Below are 21,065 nucleotides of genomic sequence, written 5' to 3'. Positions count from 1 at the left end.
GCTCCGTGAGAGTAAGAATCATGTATACTAAATCTACTGTACTCTTCTAAACGCTTAGTATAGAGGTCTGTGCATAGTAAGTAACATTATTAAAAGGCAGTTGGTTCTCAATCCTTTGGGCATTTCACAGCCACTCATCCTTAGTCCCACAGGACTTATGTCCTTATCTATAATTTATTTCTTTATATTAATGTTTGTCTCCCCCTCTAGACTGTAAGCTCATTGTGGGCAGGAATTGTATCTAGCAACTCTGTCGTATTCTCCCAAGTGCTGAGTACAGTGCTTCTCGCACAGTAAGCACTCAATAAATACCATTGATTGACAGACTAATTCCTCTAGACTGTGGGTTCGCTATGGGCAGAGAACGTGTATACCAACCCTGCTCTATTGTTCTCTCCGAAGCGCTCAAACAGTGCTCTGCGTATAGTAAACACTCAGTCTAATGGGGGAGAAAAACATTAATATGAATAAATAGACTATGGCTATGGACATAAATGCTGTGGGGACGAGATTCCACCTCCTTTTCGCCATAGGTAATCTCGGCAATTCCCCGGAAATGGTCAATGTCACCAAGGTGAAAGAATTCCTGATGCTGCGATTCTCCAAGATCCGGTAGCTGCAGCTGGTCTATGCCGCGCTGTTTCAACTGGTCTACTTGGCGGCCCTCATGGGGATTCTCTTCATCGTCGCCATCACCGTCCTCGACCGACGCCTCCACACTCCCATGTACTTCTTCCTCAGGAACCTGTCCATCCTCGATCTCTGAGAGAGAGGCCTCATCTCTGTCATCGTCCCCAAATCCACCCACAACTCCCTGACCGACCGTAGATGCATTTCCTTCCGGGACTGTGCCACCCAGGTCTTCTCGGCGGTTCTGTTTTGTGGTTCAGAGGAGTTCCTCCTCACAGAGATGTTCAACGACCGCTACGCCGTCAACTGCCTCCCCCTGCGATACGAGGTCCTCATGGAGGGAGGGGCTTGTCGAAAGATAGCCGCCTCCTCTTGGCTCGGTGGGGGGCAGTTAGCAGTGATGTCATCCTCTGGGACATTCTCTCTATCCTTCTGCGGGTCCTTCCTGATCCCACAGTTCTTCTGTGATATCGCTGCCATGATCCGACTCTCCCGCTCTGAAACGCACCTCGTCATCGATGTTATCGTAGTCACTGGGACCGTTTTGGAGTCTTCTGCTTTGTCTCCATAGTGGTCACATAGGTGCATATCTTCCGGACCGTACTGAGGATGCCGGCCTTCGAGGGCCGGGACAAAGCCTTCTCCACCTGCCTGCTTCACCTTACCATCACGATCCTGTTTCTCACCACGGCTACCTATGGTGCCTTACATCCACCCGCAGACTCCTCAGCTCTAGAACTGCTGGTGTCCATGTTCTATACGGTAGTGCCCCCAGCCCTGAACCCCCTCGTCTACAGCCTGAGAAACCAGGACGTGAAGGCCGCCCTGAGGAGGGTCTTAGGTTGGAGTCATTTCACCCAGTATAGAAAGTTCCTAATGATGCTTTGATCTTTTGGTTTCTCTGTCCTTGTATTGACATTGAGCAAGGCTCACCCATCTAGAGAAGTGGTGTTTCCTAGTGGAAAGAGCATGGGCCTGAGAATCAGAGGATCTGGGTTCTAATCCAGGCTCTTCCACGAGTCCAGTGTGTGACCTTGAGCAAGGCACTTAACTTCTCTGGGCTTCAGTTACTCCAACTGTAAAATGGGGATTAAATCCTACTCCCTCCTACTTAGACTGTAACTGGGACAGGGATTGTGTATTATCCATTATCTTGTTTCTACCCCAGGACTTAGTACAGTCCACGACACATAGTAAGCTCTAAAATGCTATTATTATTGTTAGCCCCATATTTCAGGGTGCTCTTCTGTGCTTTTCATTTTTATTCTCTCATCCCTCCAGGCAAGATCAATTGTGTTGAGCTCTTAGTGGTGCCTTGCACACAGTAAGTGCTCAGTAAATATGATTGAATGAATTGTTTATTGATTGAGAGTATAACGGACACATTCCCTCCTCAACCGAAATTACAGTCCAGACAGGGAGATAGACATTAATATAAATAAATAAATTACAGATATGTACATATGTGTTCGGGGACGGGACAGGTAAAAAATGGAGCAAATCAGGGTGACGCAGAAAGAGGTGGGAGCAAAGGACATGAGGGCTTAGCTGGGGAAGGCCTCTTGGAGGAGATATGCCTAGCATTCATTCATTCATTCAAACGTATTTATTTAGCGCTTACTGTGTGCAAAGCACTGCGCTAAGCGTTTGGAAAGTACACTTCGGCAACAGATAGAGGAAATCCCTACCCTAGACGGGCTCACAGTCTAGAAGGGGGAGACAGACCTTTAAGTGTGCAGTTTCAGTGGAGTGGAGGGGACAGATGCCAGATTTCAGGGGGTCCAGGAGAGAGTTGGAGTTGAGGAACTCGAGGCAGAGAGTGTAGACGACTCGCTCTAGGAGTTTGGAAAGAAAGGGCAGGAGGGAGATAGGGCGATAACTGGAAGGGGCAGTGGGGTCAAGATAGGGTTTTTTTAGGATGGGGAGACGTGAGCATGTTTGAAGGTAGGGGGGAAGAGTACGTTGGAGAGTGAGTAGTTGAAGATGGAAGTTAAGGAGGTGAGGAGGGAAGGGGTGAGAGTTTTTTTATAAGATGAGAGGGAATGGGGTCCGAAACAGTGGAGGGGATGGCACTTGAGAGGAGGGAGAAGATCTCCTCTGAAGATACTGCCGGTAAAGATGGAAAAGTAGAGAAGAGAGTTGAGAGCGCGGAGGATAGAGAGGGGGGAGGGATGACTTTAGGGAGCTGAGACCTGATGGTGTTACGTTTGCTAATTAAGTAGGTCTCCAGATCGTTGGGCGTGAGGGATGGAGGAGGGGGAGGAACAGGCAGCCTGAAGACGGAGTTAAATGTCCGGAAGACCTGACGGAGTTGATAGGCATGGGTGTCAATAAGGGAAGAAAAATATTTTTGCCTGGGAGAGAAGAGGGCGAAGTTAAGGCAGGAAAGGATAAAGTTATTGTGAACAGGGTTAACCTGGAGTTTCAACTTTCGCCAGCAGCGGTCAGCCGTTCGAGCATAAGAGCGAAGGAGGCATACAGTGGCAGTGACCTAAGACTTTGGGTTAGCGGTGCTAGAGCGACGAAGGGAAAGGGTAGCGAGCGAGGTGAGTTTAGTAGGGAGGGTGGAGTTGAGAGCAGTAATTTGGTCATCAAGAGTGGGTAGAGAGAATAGTGGGGCGAGGTGGGGTGTGATGCGCTGAGAGAGCTGGATGGAGTCGAGGGAACGGAGGTCTCTGTTGGGGAGAAATATAGATTTACAGTGGGGAGGAGAGTGAGTGAGGAGGCATTTATGAAAGTTATGATCAGAGAGAGGAATTTCGGAATTGCTGAGGGTGTAGATAGTTCAGCTGTAGGAGACGATGAGGTTGTGTGTGTGACCAAACTGGTGAGTGGGCGAGGTGGGGTGCAGCAGGAGGTTGGCAGCGTCAAGGAGAGATAGAAGGAGGGCGACAGAGGAGTCACCAGGAACATCCATGTGGATGTTGAAGTCTCCGACGATCAGAGTGGGTATGGGAAAGGCGAGGAGGAAGGTGACAGAGGGGTCAAAATGGTTAAAACAGTAGGAGGTGGTTCCAGGGTGGCAGTAGATGATGGCTACAAGAATCTGGAGGGAGTGGTAGAGATGAATAATATGGGCTTCAAAGGAGGGGAAGGAAAAGGAAGGGGGAGGAGGGAGAGTGGGAACGCGACATTGCGGTGCAAGAAAGAAGCCGACAGCTCCTCCTTTTCTGGTGAGGCTGGGGGAGTGGGGGAAGAAGAGGTCTCCGCTGGAGAAAGCAGCAGAAGATACTGTGTCATCAGGAGTGAGCCAACTATCAGTAAGGGCGAGGAGAAGGAGAGAGCTGGAAAGGGACAGGTCAAGGATGAAAGGGAGTTTACCTATAATGGAGCGGGGGTTCCATAGGCCACACTTGGTAGCAGGTGTGGAGGGAGGGTAGGCAGTGGAGGGAGGGGGAAGAGTGCGAGGGGTGGGGAGGGTTTGGATGGGAATGAGTTGGCGGGGGCCTGGGCGGGGAGAGGGGGAAATGGGGTGACGATGAGAAAAGAGAACTGGGGTGGGGCGGGGGCGGGCAGGAGGGGAGACTAGAAAGTTTCGAAGAGAGTGGTTGAGAGTTGGTGTTGGTATAGAGGGATTCTAGGGAGGTGGCGGGGAGGAGGGGTCGGGCGGGGGAAAGAGAGGGAAAGATCTGGGTGGGAGAGGGGAAGGAGAAGGTGAGGACTGGGAAGGGCAGATGGGAACAGGGGAATTGATAATTCACGGTGAAGTCGGTGAGGTGAATGACAGCACAAAGAACAGTTAACAATTAACATGCAATAGCAACAATAAAATAAGCAAATGATGACATCACAGAGAGCAGTTAACAAATAACCTGCAATAGCAACAAGAAGATAGGTGGATGATGCCCAGAGCTGAAGGTTGAATTGTCCTTGGGTCAGTCAAATCAAAAAGGCTAATGGCAAGGAGAGTCCAGGGGCTCTTGGCAGAATTGTCTCTGAGGTAGTGTAGGATGGAGTCCTGTAGATGGCAGTTCTGGAGAAAGGCGGAACTGTTACGGGGGTTCATGGGAAAGGATTACGATTGAATATGATTGAATGAATTGATCAATCAATGAACTGTATGTATTGAACACTTACTGTGTCCTGGGTACTGTACTAAACACTTGGGAGAGTAAAATGTAACAGAAATTACAGTCTATATGGTGAGAAAGACATTAATATCAATAAATATTTTACAGATATGTACATGTGTGTTCTGGGACTGGGCGGGTGAAAAAGGTAGCAAATCAGGGTGATACAGAAAAGGGTGGGAGAAGAGGAAAATGAGGATTTAGGTGTGGAAGTCCTCTTGGAGGAGATGTGCCTTACATGTAGCAGTGCATCCTATGTGGAGTTGAAGATATACAGTGAGGGTGAGAATTGAATACCTCAGTGATAAAGCAATTGTTAAGGTTGTCATGACTGTGAGATTGTGAGTCAGGGAAGGGTTCTATGGAACAGGATCATAATAATAATATGAAGAATAATAAAGGTATTTGTTAAGCACTTACTATGTGCCAAACACTGTTCTAAGCGCTGGGGCAGATACACGGTATTGAGGTGATCCCATTTGGGGCTCACTGTCTTCATCTGCAATTTACAGATGAGGTAACTGAGGCACAACGAAATGTAGTGTAGTGCACAACGAGTGAGTCTGGGCCGGGTAGAACACGGATGGGTTGGGATGTTACAGGGGAGACTGCGGTGACAGAGAACTAGAATCTCCTCGCGTCCCCATGCGTAAAACGGATCTCTCCCCCCGGCGTCTCCATGGCTCTCGATCCTCTGGATATACTGGGTGGGTGACGGGAATGGACGGGGATGGATCGGTGAATAACGTTCCGGGTGGCCAATAGATCATATTTTCTGAGCACTTACATTGTAGAGAGCACCGTTCCAAGTGCTCGGGAGAGTAAATTGTATGATTGGCAGACCTATTCCCTGCTTGTAAGGAGCTTACAGTCTAGAAAGGGAGACAAACATTAATAGAACTACATAAATTATGGACTAGGGAAATTTCAATGTAAGCCTAGAATAAGTGGATCAAAGTTATAATTTCTCCTATTCTTCCATGTTACTTCCTTGAGGAGAGATGAACCATTCCATCTCTAACCCTCTCCAGGGCCAGATGAGCGGGCTTAGATCTTTGTGAATGAAGGGAACTCAGCCAACAATCAGTTGTCAGTGGAAAGGGCCAAATTCTGGGGCTCTGAAAACTCCAATCTCTGCCACTGGCCTGCTTTGTGATCTCGGAAAAGCCGCTTAATCTCTCTGTGCTCCAGTTTCCTCATCTGGTAAGTGCTTAGTACAGTGCCTAGTATCCGGTAAGTGCTCACCAGATATTGTTGATTGATCAATCAATCTGTAGGTTTCATTCAAGCATCTCTGCTTTTGGCAAGCATCGTGGCCTAGTAGATAGAGCACAGGCCTGGAAGTCAGTAGGTCCAGGATTCTAATCTCGGCTCTGCCATGTGTCTGCTGTGTGACCTTGGGCAGGTCACTTCATTTCTCTGAACCTCAGTTACCCTACTTGCAAAATGAGGATTAAGAGTGTGAGCTCCATGTGGGACAGGGACTGTGTCCAACCTGATTAATGTGCATATATCCCAGAGTTTAAATCAATGCTTGGTCCACAGTAATACTATTGTTATTATCCGTGTTGTAACTCATAGTTGCCTGGAACCTTGGTTTCTTGGGCAGAGATCCAAAAATCCATTATACTATAAACTCGAAGGCAATGATTTTATTTTTGCTCTCCCTCTCACTTAGACCGTAAACCTCAGGCAGGCCAGAGACTGTGTCCAACATACCTATTCTAGTGACTGCCATACAGTAGGAGCAAAATGGGAATTCAACAGCAGCTCTCCCTCATACTGAGACTGGGGCTCTAAAAGGGACCTAATTATCTTGTACGTACCCCAGGACTTAGAAAATTCCTTGACACATAGTACGCGCTTAAAAAATACCATAAGTATTGTTATTATATTTTATATATCATATATTAATATATCTATCCTTATTATAGTGCTTATAAAATACTCTAGGTATCTTATGGATTTGCAAATTGCGAAGTAAGGAAAAGGATCATGTTTGAGCACAGGGTGGGGATAGAAATAAGTTAATCTGGTCTCTAGACTGAGAGCTTACTGTGGGTAGGGAAAGGATCTACCAATTCAGTTGTGTTGTCATCTCCTAAGCGCTGGTACAGTGCTCTGCACACAGTAAGCACTCAATAAATCCTTTAGACTGATTGAATGTGGGTAGGGAACGTGTCTACTAACTCCGTTCTATTGTATTCTCCCAGTCGGTTCAGTGGTCTGCACACAGTAAGCACTCAGTAATTACCATTGACTGACTAATTGTTTAAATGTGGGCAGGGAGGCTCTCTGCCAACCATGTTGTATTGTACTCTCCCAAGTGCTTAGTGCGGTATTCTGCACTGTAAATGCTCAATAATTATCACTGATTTATTAATGTTGTCTTCTGGTTTGAGGCGGGTTTAGGGATAAGGAAGAAGTCATAATGAAGTGCTGGTCTATCGGAAGCATAAGACCAGTAATGGCACATTCTCTGCCCACAAAGAGCTTAGACTCTGATCAATCAATCAATCAATGGTATTTATTGAGCACTGATTGGGTGTAGAGTACCGTTCTAAGCACTTGGGAGAATACAACAGAGCAGAGCTGCTAGGTATGTTCCCTGCTCACAAGGTTACAGTCACAAGGGGAAGACAGACATTAAAAAATAAAGGAAAGGGGAGATAGACATAGACGTATTTACAGAAGAGCAAACTAGAAAGGTGGCTGTGCAATGGAGTAAGAATTATACATGCCTAGGAGGAGTATCAATCGATCCATGATGGGTAGAGATGGTGGATGGGTTTGTCTGCCTGTGAGTTAACTGGGAAAAGCTCTTGGAGGAGACAGGCTCTTGTGAGGGAATTGGAACGTGGAAGGATTGTGGTCTGCCAGGAGGAGCAGCATGGCCGAGTGGATAAACCACGAGTCGGAGAGTCAGAAGGTCATGGGTCCTAATCCTGGCTCTGCTACTTGTCTGCTGTGTGATCCTGGGCAAGTCACTTCACTTCTCTGGACATTCAGTTACCTCATCTGGAAAATGGAGGTTGAGTATGTGAGCCCCACGTGGGACCAATCCGATTTGCCTGTATCCGCCCCAGTGCTTAGTACAGTAACTCACACATAGTAAGCGCTTAGCACATACCGTAATCATTGTTTGAACGAGTGGGATTTCTAAGGCGGGGGAAGAGTCCGAGAGAGGGGAGAGACATGGGAGTAATGAGAGTGAGGCAGAGCTAGAAGATTGGCCAAGGATGAATTAAAAGAATATGTTGGGGAATAGAAGGTGAGACGAATAGATATAAAAGGTAGAGGAGCTACTGAATAGGCATAAAAAGATAGGAAGGAATTTGACTAGTTCATAATAAGAATAATAATAATAATTACAATGGTATTTGTTAAGCATGTACTACGTGATAAGCACTGTAGTAAGTGCTGGGGTAGATACAAGTAAATCAGTTCCCTCATGGACCTCACAATCTAAATAGGAGGGAGAACAGGCACTGAATCCCCATTTTGCAAATGTGGGAACTGAGGCCAAGAGAAGTAAAGTGACTTGCCCAAGGCCACGCAGAAGGTAAATAGCAGAGCGGGGATGAAAAGCCAGGTCCTCTCATTCCCAGGTCCAAGCTCATTTTGTGCTGCTTCCCAAATGATGTAGAATTAAGCGACTACTATCCTTGCTGGTATGTGCAAATGGAATAGACAGGAATCAGGAATGGTTTCTGTGCTGGCCTGAACAGAGACAGGTAAACTGAGGGAGAAGAACACCGTGATTAGCTTGTATTTATCTTAGCACTTAATGCAGTGCTTGGTACGAAGTACTGTGTACTTTTCTCTGGGTTATTATTCTCGTCCCTTTCTGAGTCTACTTCCCTTTTCTAAATGTCCTTAGTCAGTCATTGTCAATTTCCAGAACATTGCCAGTGTCACTGTGAAGACAGAATTCCTCCTGCTGGGATTCTCGGAAGTTCGGGAGCTGCAGCTTGTCCACGCTGCGTTGTTTCTCCTGACGGGGAATCTCCTCATCGCCACCATCACCGCCCTCGACCGGCAACTCCACACCCCCATGTTCCTCTTCCTCAGGAATCTGTCAGTTACCTCATTGGGACTCGACCTCTGCCTCAACTCTGTCATCCTCCCCAGGTCCATCCACAACTCCCTAAGTAATACTAACTCCCTCTCCTTCCTAGGCTGCATCGCTTAGTTCTTTATATGGATCTTGTTTGTGAGTTCTGAGGATTTCGTCCTCACGACGATGTCCTACGACCGCTACGCTGCCATCTGCCTCTCCCTGCGCCACGACGTCATCATGGACCGAGAGGCCAGTGGGAAGATGGCCGCCGCCTCATGGCTCAGCGGAGGACTGATTGGAGTCTTGTTTACAGCTTCGACCTTCTCCATGTCCTTCTGCAGATTTAACATTGTCCCCCAGTTTTTCTGTGACGTCCCCGCTCTGCTGATGATCTCCTGCTCCGAAGACCACGTTGCCACGGACGTGAGCATGATCACAGGGGTGGCGTTAGCAGTCGTCTTCTTCATGTCCATCGTCGTCTCATACATCCTCATTTTTTGTGCCGTGCTGAGGATACCGGCCACTGAGGGCCGGGCCAAAGCCTTCCCCAGCTGCCTGACTCAGCTCACTGCCGTCATTGCTTTTTTTCTCTACCGGGAGTTTTGTTTACCTCAAACCGCCCTCGGACTCCACCTCGACGCGGGATCTGCTAGTGTCCGCGTTCTACCTGCACCGTGGTGTCCCCCGCCCTCAACCCCGTCAAGGACAGCCTGAAGAATAAAGATGTGAAATCTGCCCTGGTGAGGGTCCTAAAGGGTACACTCTCCCAGCTCCATCTCTGGCATAAAATGTGTGCTTCTCCGTGCCAATGATCTCAGCCGTTCTCAGGGGTGTCCACGGATTTGACCTGATTTCCAGCCATCCTTCGGGTCTAAGGACCTTGTCCCGACAGGGAAGGTTTTCCTATGCGTGCTTCTGTGGCTGAGAAAGCCCTTCTTTATGTTCAGGATTTAGAGATCTTTCCTTGATCCGCAGGGGAGAAATACAAAGTACCCCTGTAGATTGTAAGCCCCATGTGGGCAGGGAACATGTCGACCAACGTTGTTGTATTGTACTCTCCCAAGAACATCGTACCATGCTCTGCACATAATCAACACTCAATAAATACCACTGCTTGATCGTTTGCTTTAAACAGTGCTCCACACAGAGTAAGTGCTCAATAAACACCATTGACTGGTTGTCTGATTGATTAATAATATCTGTATCCTTCTCTAGACTTTTAAGTATGCTTCTCTAATAATGTAATAATAATTTTGATATTTGTTAAGCGCTTACTATGTGCAAAGCAATGTTCTAAGCCCTGGGGAGTTTACAAAGTGATCAGGTTGTCCCATGAGGGGCTCACAATCTTAATCCCCATTAGCGGCAGAGCCTTGATTTGGATCCAAGACCTCAGACTCCTAAGCCCGTGCTCTTTCATAAATTCATTCAATCGTATTTATTGAGCGCTTACTGTGTGCAAAGCACTTTACTAAGCGTTTAGCACTGTACTAAGCTCTTTCCACTGAACCACGCTGTTTCTCTAGACTTGTAAGCTCATTATAGGGAAGGAATATGTCTACCCACTCAGTTATAATCTACTCTGCCAAGTGCTTACTACAGTGCTCTGCACATAGTAAGCACTCAATAAATACCATTGTTTTATCGATTGCTTTGTACAGTGCTCCACACAGAGTAAGCGCTCATTAAACAACGTTTCTAAATTGTCTGATTGATTAATATCTGTAACCTCCTCTAGATTGTAAACTCACTGTAGGCAGGGAATGTGTCTGTCAACTGAGTTATACGGTACTCTCCCAAGCACCTATTACAGTGCTCTGGACATGAAAAGTGCTCAATAACTACCATTGATTGAATGATCGATTGATTAATGTCTCTATCCCCCTCTAGCCTGTAAGCTCATTGTCGACAGAAAACCTGTCTACCAGCTCTATATTACTGTACAATCCCAGGCACTTAGTACATTGCTCTGCATGCAGTAATCGCTCAGTAAAGACCATGGATTTATTGACCGATTATTTGATGAGGTGGGATGAGCGGGGACAGAGACAGGGGTTATAGAATAGGGTACCAAGACACAAAAGACACAGTTGCCATTTCCCCAATTCCTGGAAGTGTTGCCCAAGCAACTCAAAACAGTTCAACTCAGTAGAAAGAGCCCGGGCTTTGGAGTCAGAGGTCATGTGTTCAAATCCCGGCTCTGCTAATTGTCAGCTGGGTGTCTTTGGACAAGTTACTTAACTTCTCTGTGCCTCAGTTACCTCATCTGTAAAATGGGGATTAAGACTGCGAGCCCCACGTGGGACAACCTGTTCACCTTGTATCCCCCCAGTGCTTAAAACAGTGCTTTGCACATAATAAGCACTTAACAAATACCATTATTATTATAATTATTATCATTATTGGTACCCCTCCCTGTAAAGTCCTTACGTTCTCTGATGGGAATCACTGGTGTCTACTCTCTTCACTAAATTATGAACTCCCTGAGGCAAGAATGTGCATGTCTTCCCTTTTTTGGAATTTACTAAGTGCTTAGTATGTGCCAGGCGTAGTACTAAGTGCAGGTACAAAATAGTCAGTCAGTTGCTCAGTTGTATTTATTGAGTGATTATTGTGTGCAGAACACTGTACTAGGTGCGTACCCGGAAGGATCCTCTCCCCAGAGCGCCGCCATAGACGCCGGGGACTCCGTTCCCGAGAGGCCCGCCCGCCATCACACTGCGCGGCCTTGCTGCTCCCGAAAGGATCCTCTCTTCAGAGCGCCGCCATAGACGCCCGGGACTCCGTTCCCGAGAGCCCCGCCCGCCATCACAGCGCCCCCACAGACACCCCCTGCTTCCCCCCCCCCCACTTAGGCGACCTTCCTTAGAGTGCCTCTCATCCCTCCCTTCCCGGTCCGGTCCTGACTGACTCTCCCCCCGCCCCCAGGTAAAAAGCCCTTGTTAGCACCGTGTTACATTAACAACAACCTCATTCGCACCTACTCAGCCCTCCCATGCTAGTTGACTGTTCGCTCCTCTCCCCAGATATTTCTGCTCCCTGACCCCCCTTAAGAGGCCCACCCTACTCCAGCACTTAATATTTTGTATCTGTTCTCTGTGACATCATTATCAGCCAATTTTATTATTGCCATAGCATATTGATTGTTTAAATACACCCTGTGATACCATAGCCTACTTATATCATTGCAACTGTTTTATTGCTTCTGCATCTCAATTGTTAACCTCCCGCTGTACTGTCACTCGCCCTGCTGACCTCACCATGAACTTTCAATTCCCTTGCTCCCAACTGCCATTCCCATTCCTCACCTTCCCCTTCCCCTCTCCCACCCAGCTTTTTCCCAACCTCTCCCCCACCAAGACTACTCCCCCTCACCCCCTACCAAGGATTCCTCTGTACCAGCGCCAGTCCTTCACTCCTCCTTCCCGGCCCCCTCCCTCCCCTTCTCCCCGCCCCCACCCCATCCCAGTTCTCCTTTCCCATCGCCACGCCCCTTCCCACTCTCCCTGCCCAGGCCCCCGCCAACTCATCCCAATCCAAACCCTCCCCACCCCTCGCACCCTTCCCCCTCCCTCCCCTCCCTCGACAGCTGCTGCCAAGTGTGGCCTCTGGAACCCCCGCTACGTTTTAAGTAAGATCCCTTTCATCCTGGACCTATTCCTTTCCAGCTCTCTACTTCTCCTCGCCCTAACTGAAACATGGCTGTCTCCAGACGACACGGTCTCTTCTGCTGCTCTCTCCAGTGCAGGCCTCTTCTTCTCCCACTCCCCCAGACTCACCGGAAAAGGAGGAGGTGTCGGTTTCCTTCTCGCCCCCTAATGTCGCTTTCGCACTATCCCTCCTCCCCCTTCCCTTTCCTTCCCTTCCTTTGAAGCCCATATTATTCGCCTCTACCACCCCCTTCAGATTCTTGTAGCCGTCATCTACCGCCCTCCCGTCCCCACTTCCAACTTCTTTAACGACTTTAACCCCTTCCTCACCTTCTTTCTCTGCTTCTCCATGCCCACTCTGATCCTCGGAGACTTCACTATCCACATGGATATCCCTAACGACTCCTCTGCCGCCCGCCTTCTATATCTCCTTGACACGGCCAAACTCTTCCTCCACCCCACCTCACCCACTCACCAACTTGGTCATACCCTCGACCTCATCATCTCCTATCGCTGCACTGTGTCCACCCTCACCAACTCTGAAATCCCTCTCTCTGATCATAATCTTCTTACCTGCCACCTCACTCACACTCCTTTCCCCTGTAAATCCGTATTACTCCCTCACAGAGATCTCCGCTCTCTGGACCCCACCCATCTTTCGGAGCGCCTCACACCCCACCTCGCCGCCCTCTCCTCTCTACCCAGTCTTGATGATCAGATTACTGCTCTCAACTCTACCCTTTCTACTCAGCTAGACTCACTCGCTCCCCTTTCCCTTCGCCGCTCTCGTACCACTAACCCACAGCCCTGGATCACTGCCACTGTCCGCCTTCTTCGTTCTTATGCTCGAGCTGCCGAACGCTGCTGGCGAAAGTCTAAAAACCATGCCAACCTCGTTCACTTCAAGTTTATCCTTTCCTGCCTTAACACAGCCCTCTCTTCTGCCAGACAAAACTATTTCTCCTCCCTCATTGACACCCATGCCCATCACCCCAGCCAGCTCTTCCATACATTCAACTCCCTTCTCAGGCCCCCGGTTCCTCACCCTCCTCCTTCCCTCATCCCCAACGATCTGGCCTCCTACTTCATTAACAAAATTAAATCCATCAGGTCCGACCTCCCCAAAGTCACTTCCCCCCCTTCTCCAACCCCCCGGCTCTCAACACTCTCCACTACTCTCCCATCCTTCCCAGCAGTATCCTCAGAGGAGCTCTCCTCCCTCCTCACAAGTGCTACTCCGGCCACCTGTGCTTCTGACCCCATTCCCTCTCATCTCATGAAATCTCTCGCTCCATCCCTCCTCTCCTCCTTAACTTCCATCTTCAACCACTCACTCTCCACTGGTTCCTTCCCCTCTGCCTTCAAACATGCCCATGTCTCTCCCATCCTAAAAAACCCCTCTCTTGACCCCACCTCACCTTCTAGGTATCGCCCCATATCCCTCCTACCATTCCTTTCCAAACTCCTTGAACGAGTTGTCTACACGCGCTGCCTAGAATTCCTCAACAACAACTCTCTCCTCGACCCCCTCCAGTCTGGCTTCCGTCCCCTTCATTCCACGGAAACTGCGCTCTCAAAGGTCACCAGTGACCTCCTGCTTGCCAAATCCAACGGCTCATACTCTGTCCTAATCCTCCTCGACCTCTCAGCTGCCTTTGACACTGTGGACCACCCCCTTCTCCTCAACACGTTATCTGACCTTGGCTTCACAGACTCCGTCCTCTCCTGGTTCTCCTCTTATCTCTCCGGTCGTTCTTTCTCAGTCTCCTTTGCAGGCTCCTCCTCCCCCTCCCATCCTCTTACTGTGGGGGTTCCCCAAGGTTCAGTGCTTGGTCCCCTTCTGTTCTCAATATACACTCACTCCCTTGGTGACCTCATTCGCTCCCACGGCTTCAACTATCATCTCTACGCTGATGACACCCAGATCTACATCTCTGCCCCTGCTCTCTCCCCCTCCCTCCAGGCTCGCATCTCCTCCTGCCTTCAGGACATCTCCATCTGGATGTCCGCCCGCCACCTAAAGCTCAACATGTCGAAGACTGAGCTCCTTGTCTTCCCTCCCAAACCTTGTCCTCTCCCTGACTTTCCCATCTCTGTTGATGGCACTACCATCCTTCCCGTCTCACAAGCCCGCAACCTTGGTGTCATCCTCGACTCCGCTCTCTCATTCACCCCTCACATCCAAGCCGTCACCAAAACCTGCCGGTCTCAGCTCCGCAACATTGCCAAGATCCGCCCTTTCCTCTCCATCCAAACCGCTACCCTGCTAATTCAAGCTCTCATCCTATCCCGTCTGGACTACTGCACTAGCCTTCTCTCTGATCTCCCATCCTCGTGTCTCTCTCCACTTCAATCCATACTTCATGCTTCTGCCCGGATTATCTTTGTCCAGAAACGCTCTGGACATATTACTCCCCTCCTCAAAAACCTCCAATGGCTACCAATCAATCTGCGCATCAGGCAGAAACTCCTCACCCTCGATTTCAAGGCTCTCCATCACCTCTGCCCCTCCTACCAAACCTCCCTGCTCTCCTTCTACAGCCCACCCCGCACCCTCCGCTTCTCTGCCGCTAATCCCCTCACAGTGCCTCGTTCTCGCCTGTCCTGCCATCGACCCCCGGCCCAGGTCATCCCCCGGGCCTGGAATGCCCTCCCTCTGCCCATCCGCCAAGCTAGCTCTCTTCCTTCCTTCAAGGCCCTACTGAGAGCTCACCTCCTCCAGGAGGCCTTCCCAGACTGAACCCCTTCCTTCCTCTCCCCCTCGTCTCCTGCAAAGGAGACTGAGAAAGAACAACCGGAGAGATAAGAGGAGAACCAGGAGAGGACGGAGTCTGTGAAGCCAAGGTCAGATAACGTGTTGAGGAGAAGGGGGTGGTCCACAGTGTCAAAGGCAGCTGAGAGGTCGAGGAGGATTAGGACAGAGTATGAGCCGTTGGATTTGGCAAGCAGGAGGTCATTGGTGACCTTTGAGAGCGCAGTTTCCGTGGAATGAAGGGGACGGAAGCCAGACTGGAGGGGGTCGAGGAGAGAGTTGTTGTTGAGGAATTCTAGGCAGCGCGTGTAGACAACTCGTTCAAGGTGTAGACAACTTGTTCAAGGGCAAAGCACTGTTCTAAGTGCTGGGGGGCTACAAGGTGATCAGATTGTCCCACGTGGGGCTCACAGTCTTCATCCCCATTTTTGTAACTGAGGGCCAGAGAAGCTAAGTGACTTGCCCAAGGTCACACAGCAGACATGTGGCAGAGCTGGGATTAGAACCCACGACCTCTGACTCCTAAGCCCGGGTTCTTTCCACTGAGCCACGCTGCTTTTAATTGAATAAATGCGATTGATGATGATGAGGATATAAAAGATGCATTACCTGTCCAAAATGAGCTTACAGTCTAGAGGGGGAAGACAGACGTTAATATGAATAAATACTGGATATGGGTATAAGTGCTATGGGGCTGGATGAAAGAAGGGAGCAAATCAGGATGGCACAGAAGGGTGTGGGAGAAAATGAAATCAGGGCTTATTCAGGGAAGGCGTTTTGGAGAAGTTGTGCCTTAAATAAGGCTTCAAAGAGTGATCATCCATCCGATATGAAGATGAAGGGCACTCCAGCTCAGAGACAGGATGTTGGTGATGGGTCGGCAGTGAGACGGGACGAAATCGTGGTACAGTAAGTAGTTTAGCACTAGAGGAGTGAGTTGTGCAGGCTGGGTTTCAGCATTGAGGTGAAGTAGGAGGGGGCAAGCTGATTGAGTGCTTTAAAACCAATAATAAGGAGTTTCTGTTTGATATGTTGGTGGAATCCGAAACCACTGGAGGTTCCTAAGGAGTGGGGAAACATGGCCTGAACATTTCTGTAGTAAAATGATTCGGGCAGCAGAGTAAAGTATGGACTGGAACGGAGAGAAAAAGAAGACAGGGAAGTAAGCAAGGAGGCTGATGCAGTCATCAAGATGGGACAGGATAAGTGATTGGATTAATTTGGTAGCAGTTTGGGTGGAGAGGAAAGGAAATTGTTTTATGTATTTCAATATTTAAGTACTATGTCAATCAAATTGAAGTACACAGAAGGGCAAGATATATTCTTTGCAAATAAGGCACTTACACTTTACCAAAGTTTTGTAGGTGCTTGTGAATGCCTGAGTTCTAAAATGACAAATGGGAAAATGAAACTTCATTGGAAAATCCTCCTGGATGAGTTGGGCTTACAAGAGGGATTTGTAAATGGGGAGAAATGAGGTTTGTCATGTTTGAAGGAGGGAGGGCGTACCAGGCAAGAGGAAGGGTACAATCCAAGGTTTGTAGGCAGGGAAGGTCAGAACGAGACACGGTAAGAAAGTCTGGGAGGATTGGAGAGTGCGAGCCGGGGTGTAGTGGGAGAAGAGAATGGGTAGGTAGGAGAGAGAGAGCTGCTTTAGGATGGTCCATGGTCTTGGTCTGATATATCACCGATCTCCAGAGTTGAAACAGAGACCAATTATTAATTATGAAAACGTAATGATGAGAGTCCGTTATAGTTGTTCTAGGAAGGAGTCTCAGAGAGGGAACCATGTGAGAATGGGCAGGTATTTAGGTTCAGACCACTAGCAGCCCAGGATTCCGACCTTCTGAGTTTCCCGGACATTGAACCGCCTCAGCCAAGGTCCGGGCAAATCCTCTAATGGGGAATCTTCCAGGAAATAACTTGGCCATCGTCTGAGGGGACGGCACAGCCATCCGGAGAGCCGAGAGGGCGAGGAAGGATCCTGACAGACCCCTCCCCTCACCCAGACCTTTCTATCACCCCCACCGGCGTCCAAGGCGGACGAGGTGGAGTGAGCCTCTCTCTCAGCAGAGGACGATGCTCCCCAGCCCAGGACAGCTCCAGTGTTTCCGGAGAGGAGCAGGGGAAGGTGAAGGGAAGGAAAGGGAAATTTCAGTATAAGCCCAGGATATAACAGAAATTTTCGTGTTCTCTCATAATAATTGTGGTGTTAGTTAAGTGCTTAGCACGTGCCAACACCATACTCAGTACTGAAATAGATATGAAATAATCAGATTGGACATTGTCCCTGTCCTGCATGGGACTCACCGTCTCAAACCCCATTTTACAGATGAGGAAACCGAGGAACAGAAAAGTTAATCTATTTGCCCGAGGTCGCCCAGCAGGTACGTGGCAGAGTCGGGATTAAGAGCAAGGTCCCCTAGTCTCCCAGGACCATCCTCTTTCCACTAGGCTGTGCTGCTACCCCAATTATATAGAATTATGTGACCACAATCCTTGCAGATGTTTAGAAATGGAATAGACTTCTAGGAGTCAGGAATGGTTTCAGTGCTGTCCTGAACCAAGGCAAGTTAATTAGAGGAGATGAACAACTTTATTAGTGTTTAGTACAGTGCCTGAAACATAGTGAGTATGAAACATTGCCATTAGATCCCCGAGATTCCCTCCAACCCAAAGATTATCTCCTCTCCTGTGCACCTTTCTCTTGAATATTATTCTAATCCCTATCTTTTCTAAATATCCTTAGGCAGTCAACGTCAATTCCTAGAAAATGACGGATGTCACCGTGAAGACAGAATTCCTCCTGCTGGGATTCTCGGAGGTCCGGGAGCTGCAGATGCTTCAGGCCGCGCTGTTCCTTCTGGTCTACCTGGAGGCTCTAACGAGAACTCTCCTCGTCATTGCCATCACCACCTTTGGCTGCTGCTTCCACACCCCCATGTACTTCTTCCTCAGGAACCTGTCCGTCCTCGACGTCTGCTACGTCTACTTCCCTGTCCCCAAGTCCACCTACGAATCACTGACCAACAGGATATCCAACTCCCTAGAGGGCTATGCCGTCCAGGTCTTCTCCGTGGTCTGGTTTGCCGGCTCAGAGCTGTTCATCTTCATGGTGATGCCCTACAACCGCTACGCTGCCATCTGCCTTTCCCTGAGCTACGAGGTCTTCTTGAATCAAGGGGCTTGTGGGAAGATGACCTCCACCTCCTGGCTCAGCGGGGGCCTGGTTGCAGTAATGTGTTCATCAGGGACGTTCTCCCTGTCCTTCTGAGGGTTCAACACCTTCCCCCAGATGTTCTGTGACGTCCCCCTTCTGCGGAAGATCACCTGTTCGGAGAAGCACATCGCCATCGAGGCTACTGTAATTCTGGGGCAGCCATAGCTTTCGTCTGCTTCATTTCCATCGTCTTCTCGTACCTGCTCATCTTCCGAGCCGTGCTGAAGATTCCGGTCACAGAAGGCCGGGCCAAGACCTTCTCCACCGGCCTGCCACACCTCATCATCGTCACTGTTGTCCTCTCTGTGAGTGCATTTGTCTACATCAAGCCGCCCTCAGACTCCTCCTTGATCGTGGAACTGCTGGTGTCCGTGTTCTATGCAGTGGTACGCCCTGCTCTGAACCCCCTCATCTACAGCCTCAGGAACCGGGACATGAGGGCCGCCATGGACAGGATCCTAAAAAGGAAACTCACCCAGCCTCTGCTCTGGGACAAAATGTCTCCTTCCTTGGGCAAATAATCTCACATCACCACTTAACCAAGGAATTGTTCTTGGACCTAGCCAGATACTGTCCTACTGGGTTCACAGAAAACGCTGGATGTTGATGAATTGTCAAAGTCTGGAAGGGAGGCGGCTAAGACTGAGGTAGGAAGACTATCCACTTTTGGGGAGGCATCATGGCCTAACGGAAGTGGAGTCCCTGTAGACTGTAAGCTCATTGAGGGCAGGGACTGTGTTTAACAGCTCTGGTAAACAACTCTCTCAAGTGCTTAGAACAGTAAATCCAGTTTGGGAGAGGTTCTAATCCCTACTCAACCACTTATTATATGTGTGACCTTGGACAAACCACTTAACTTCTCTGTGCTTCAGTTACATCATCTGTAAAATGAGGATTAAGACTGTGAACCCCGCATGGGCCCTGCTGATTACCTTGTATTTACCCCACTGTGCTTAGAACAGTGCTTGGCTCATACACAATGCTTAACAAAAGCCATTTAAAAAAAATTATCATGGACTAAAGGAATGGGAACCGCTCTAGACTGTAAGCTCATTGTGGGCAGGGAATGTGTCTACCAACTCTGTTATCTTGAACTTTTCCAAGTTCTTAGTACGGTGCTGAGCCCAGAGTAAATGCTTAATAAATATGATTGACTGATTACTATTTGAGTTTTGATGCCAGCTCTGCTACTAGCCTGCTCTGTGTACTTGGGGCAGTGACTTAATATCCCTAGGATCTCTCTTCCTCTTACACCTTGAGCCCCTTTGGGACAGGAATTGTGTCTGTACTGATTCTTCTGTTTCTACTTCAGCAAGTGGAACAATTTAGGGACACAACTTCTTAATAAATGCAATAATGATATCATTATTAGCAATGACTATGAAAATATAATGATATGTATGCTCCTTAGCGTACCTCTGGGTGTGGGTATGGAAGTCGGAAAATGGGAAGAGGTATGGGAGAAGGGAAGAAAGGATGACTGCAGCACCATCTGTCTTTTCAAATCCATTCTCTCTCATTAATCCATTTTTCCTTCGGTCCATCCATCCATTCTTCCAATCATCCATCTAACCATCCATCCATCCAGAGTACGGGCTTGGGAGCCAGAGGTAGCGGGTTCTAATCTCAGTTCATCATCATCATCATCAATCGTATTTATTGAGCGCTTACTGTGTGCAGAGCACTGTACTAAGCGCTTGCGAAGTAGAAATTGCCAACATATAGAGACAGTCCCTACCCAACAGTGGGCTCACAGTCTAAAAGGGGGAGAAAGAGAGCAAAACCAAACATACTAACAAAATAAAATAAATAGAATAGATATGTGCAAGTAAAATAAATAAATAAATAGAGTAACAAATATGTACAAACATATATACATATATACAGGTGCTGTGGGGAAGGGAAGGAGGTAAGATGGGGGGATGGAGAGGGGGACGAGGGGGAGAGGAATGAAGGGGCTCAGTCTGGGAAGGCCTCCTGGAGGAGGTGAGCTCTCAGTAGGGCCTTGAAGGGAGGAAGAGAGCTAGCTTGGCGAACGGGCAGAAGGAGGGCATTCCAGGCCCGGGGGATGACGTGGGCCCGGGGTCGATGGCGGGACAGGCGAGAAGGAGGTACGGTGAGGAGATTAGCGGCAGAGGAGTGGAGGGTGCGGGGTGGGCTGTAGAAGGAGAGAAGGGAGGTGAGGTAGGAGGGGGCGAGGTGATGGAGAGCCTTGAAGCCGAGGGTGAGGAGTTTCTGCCTGATGCGCAGATTGATTGGTAGCCACTGGAGATTTTTGAGGAGGGGAATAACATGCCCAGAGCATTTCTGGACAAAGACAATCCGGGCAGCAGCATGAAGTATGGATTGAAGTGGGGAGGGACACGAGGATGGGAGATCAGAGAGAATATGTACAAATGTATCAGTATCAGTATGTATCAGTTCCTCTACTTGTCCTCCCCGTTACCTGGGGCAAGTCACATGTCACTTGATTTCTCTGTGCCTCAGTTCCTTCATCTTTAAAATGGGGATTGAGACTGCTAGCCCCATGTGGGACAGGGACTGTGTCCAACCTGATTACCTTGTATCTACTCTAGCAATCAGGATAGTGTTTGGCACAGAGTTAAACGCTTATCGAAGACCATAATCATTACTATTATTGTTATCAATGGTATTTATTGACAAAATCCTGTGTGCAAAGCAG

This window comes from Tachyglossus aculeatus (assembly GCF_015852505.1).
Source record: "Tachyglossus aculeatus isolate mTacAcu1 chromosome 12 unlocalized genomic scaffold, mTacAcu1.pri SUPER_6_unloc_3, whole genome shotgun sequence".
NCBI lineage: Eukaryota > Metazoa > Chordata > Mammalia > Monotremata > Tachyglossidae > Tachyglossus > Tachyglossus aculeatus.
The sequence above is the reverse complement of the archived record's forward strand: the minus strand, read 5'-3'. Positions refer to the sequence as shown.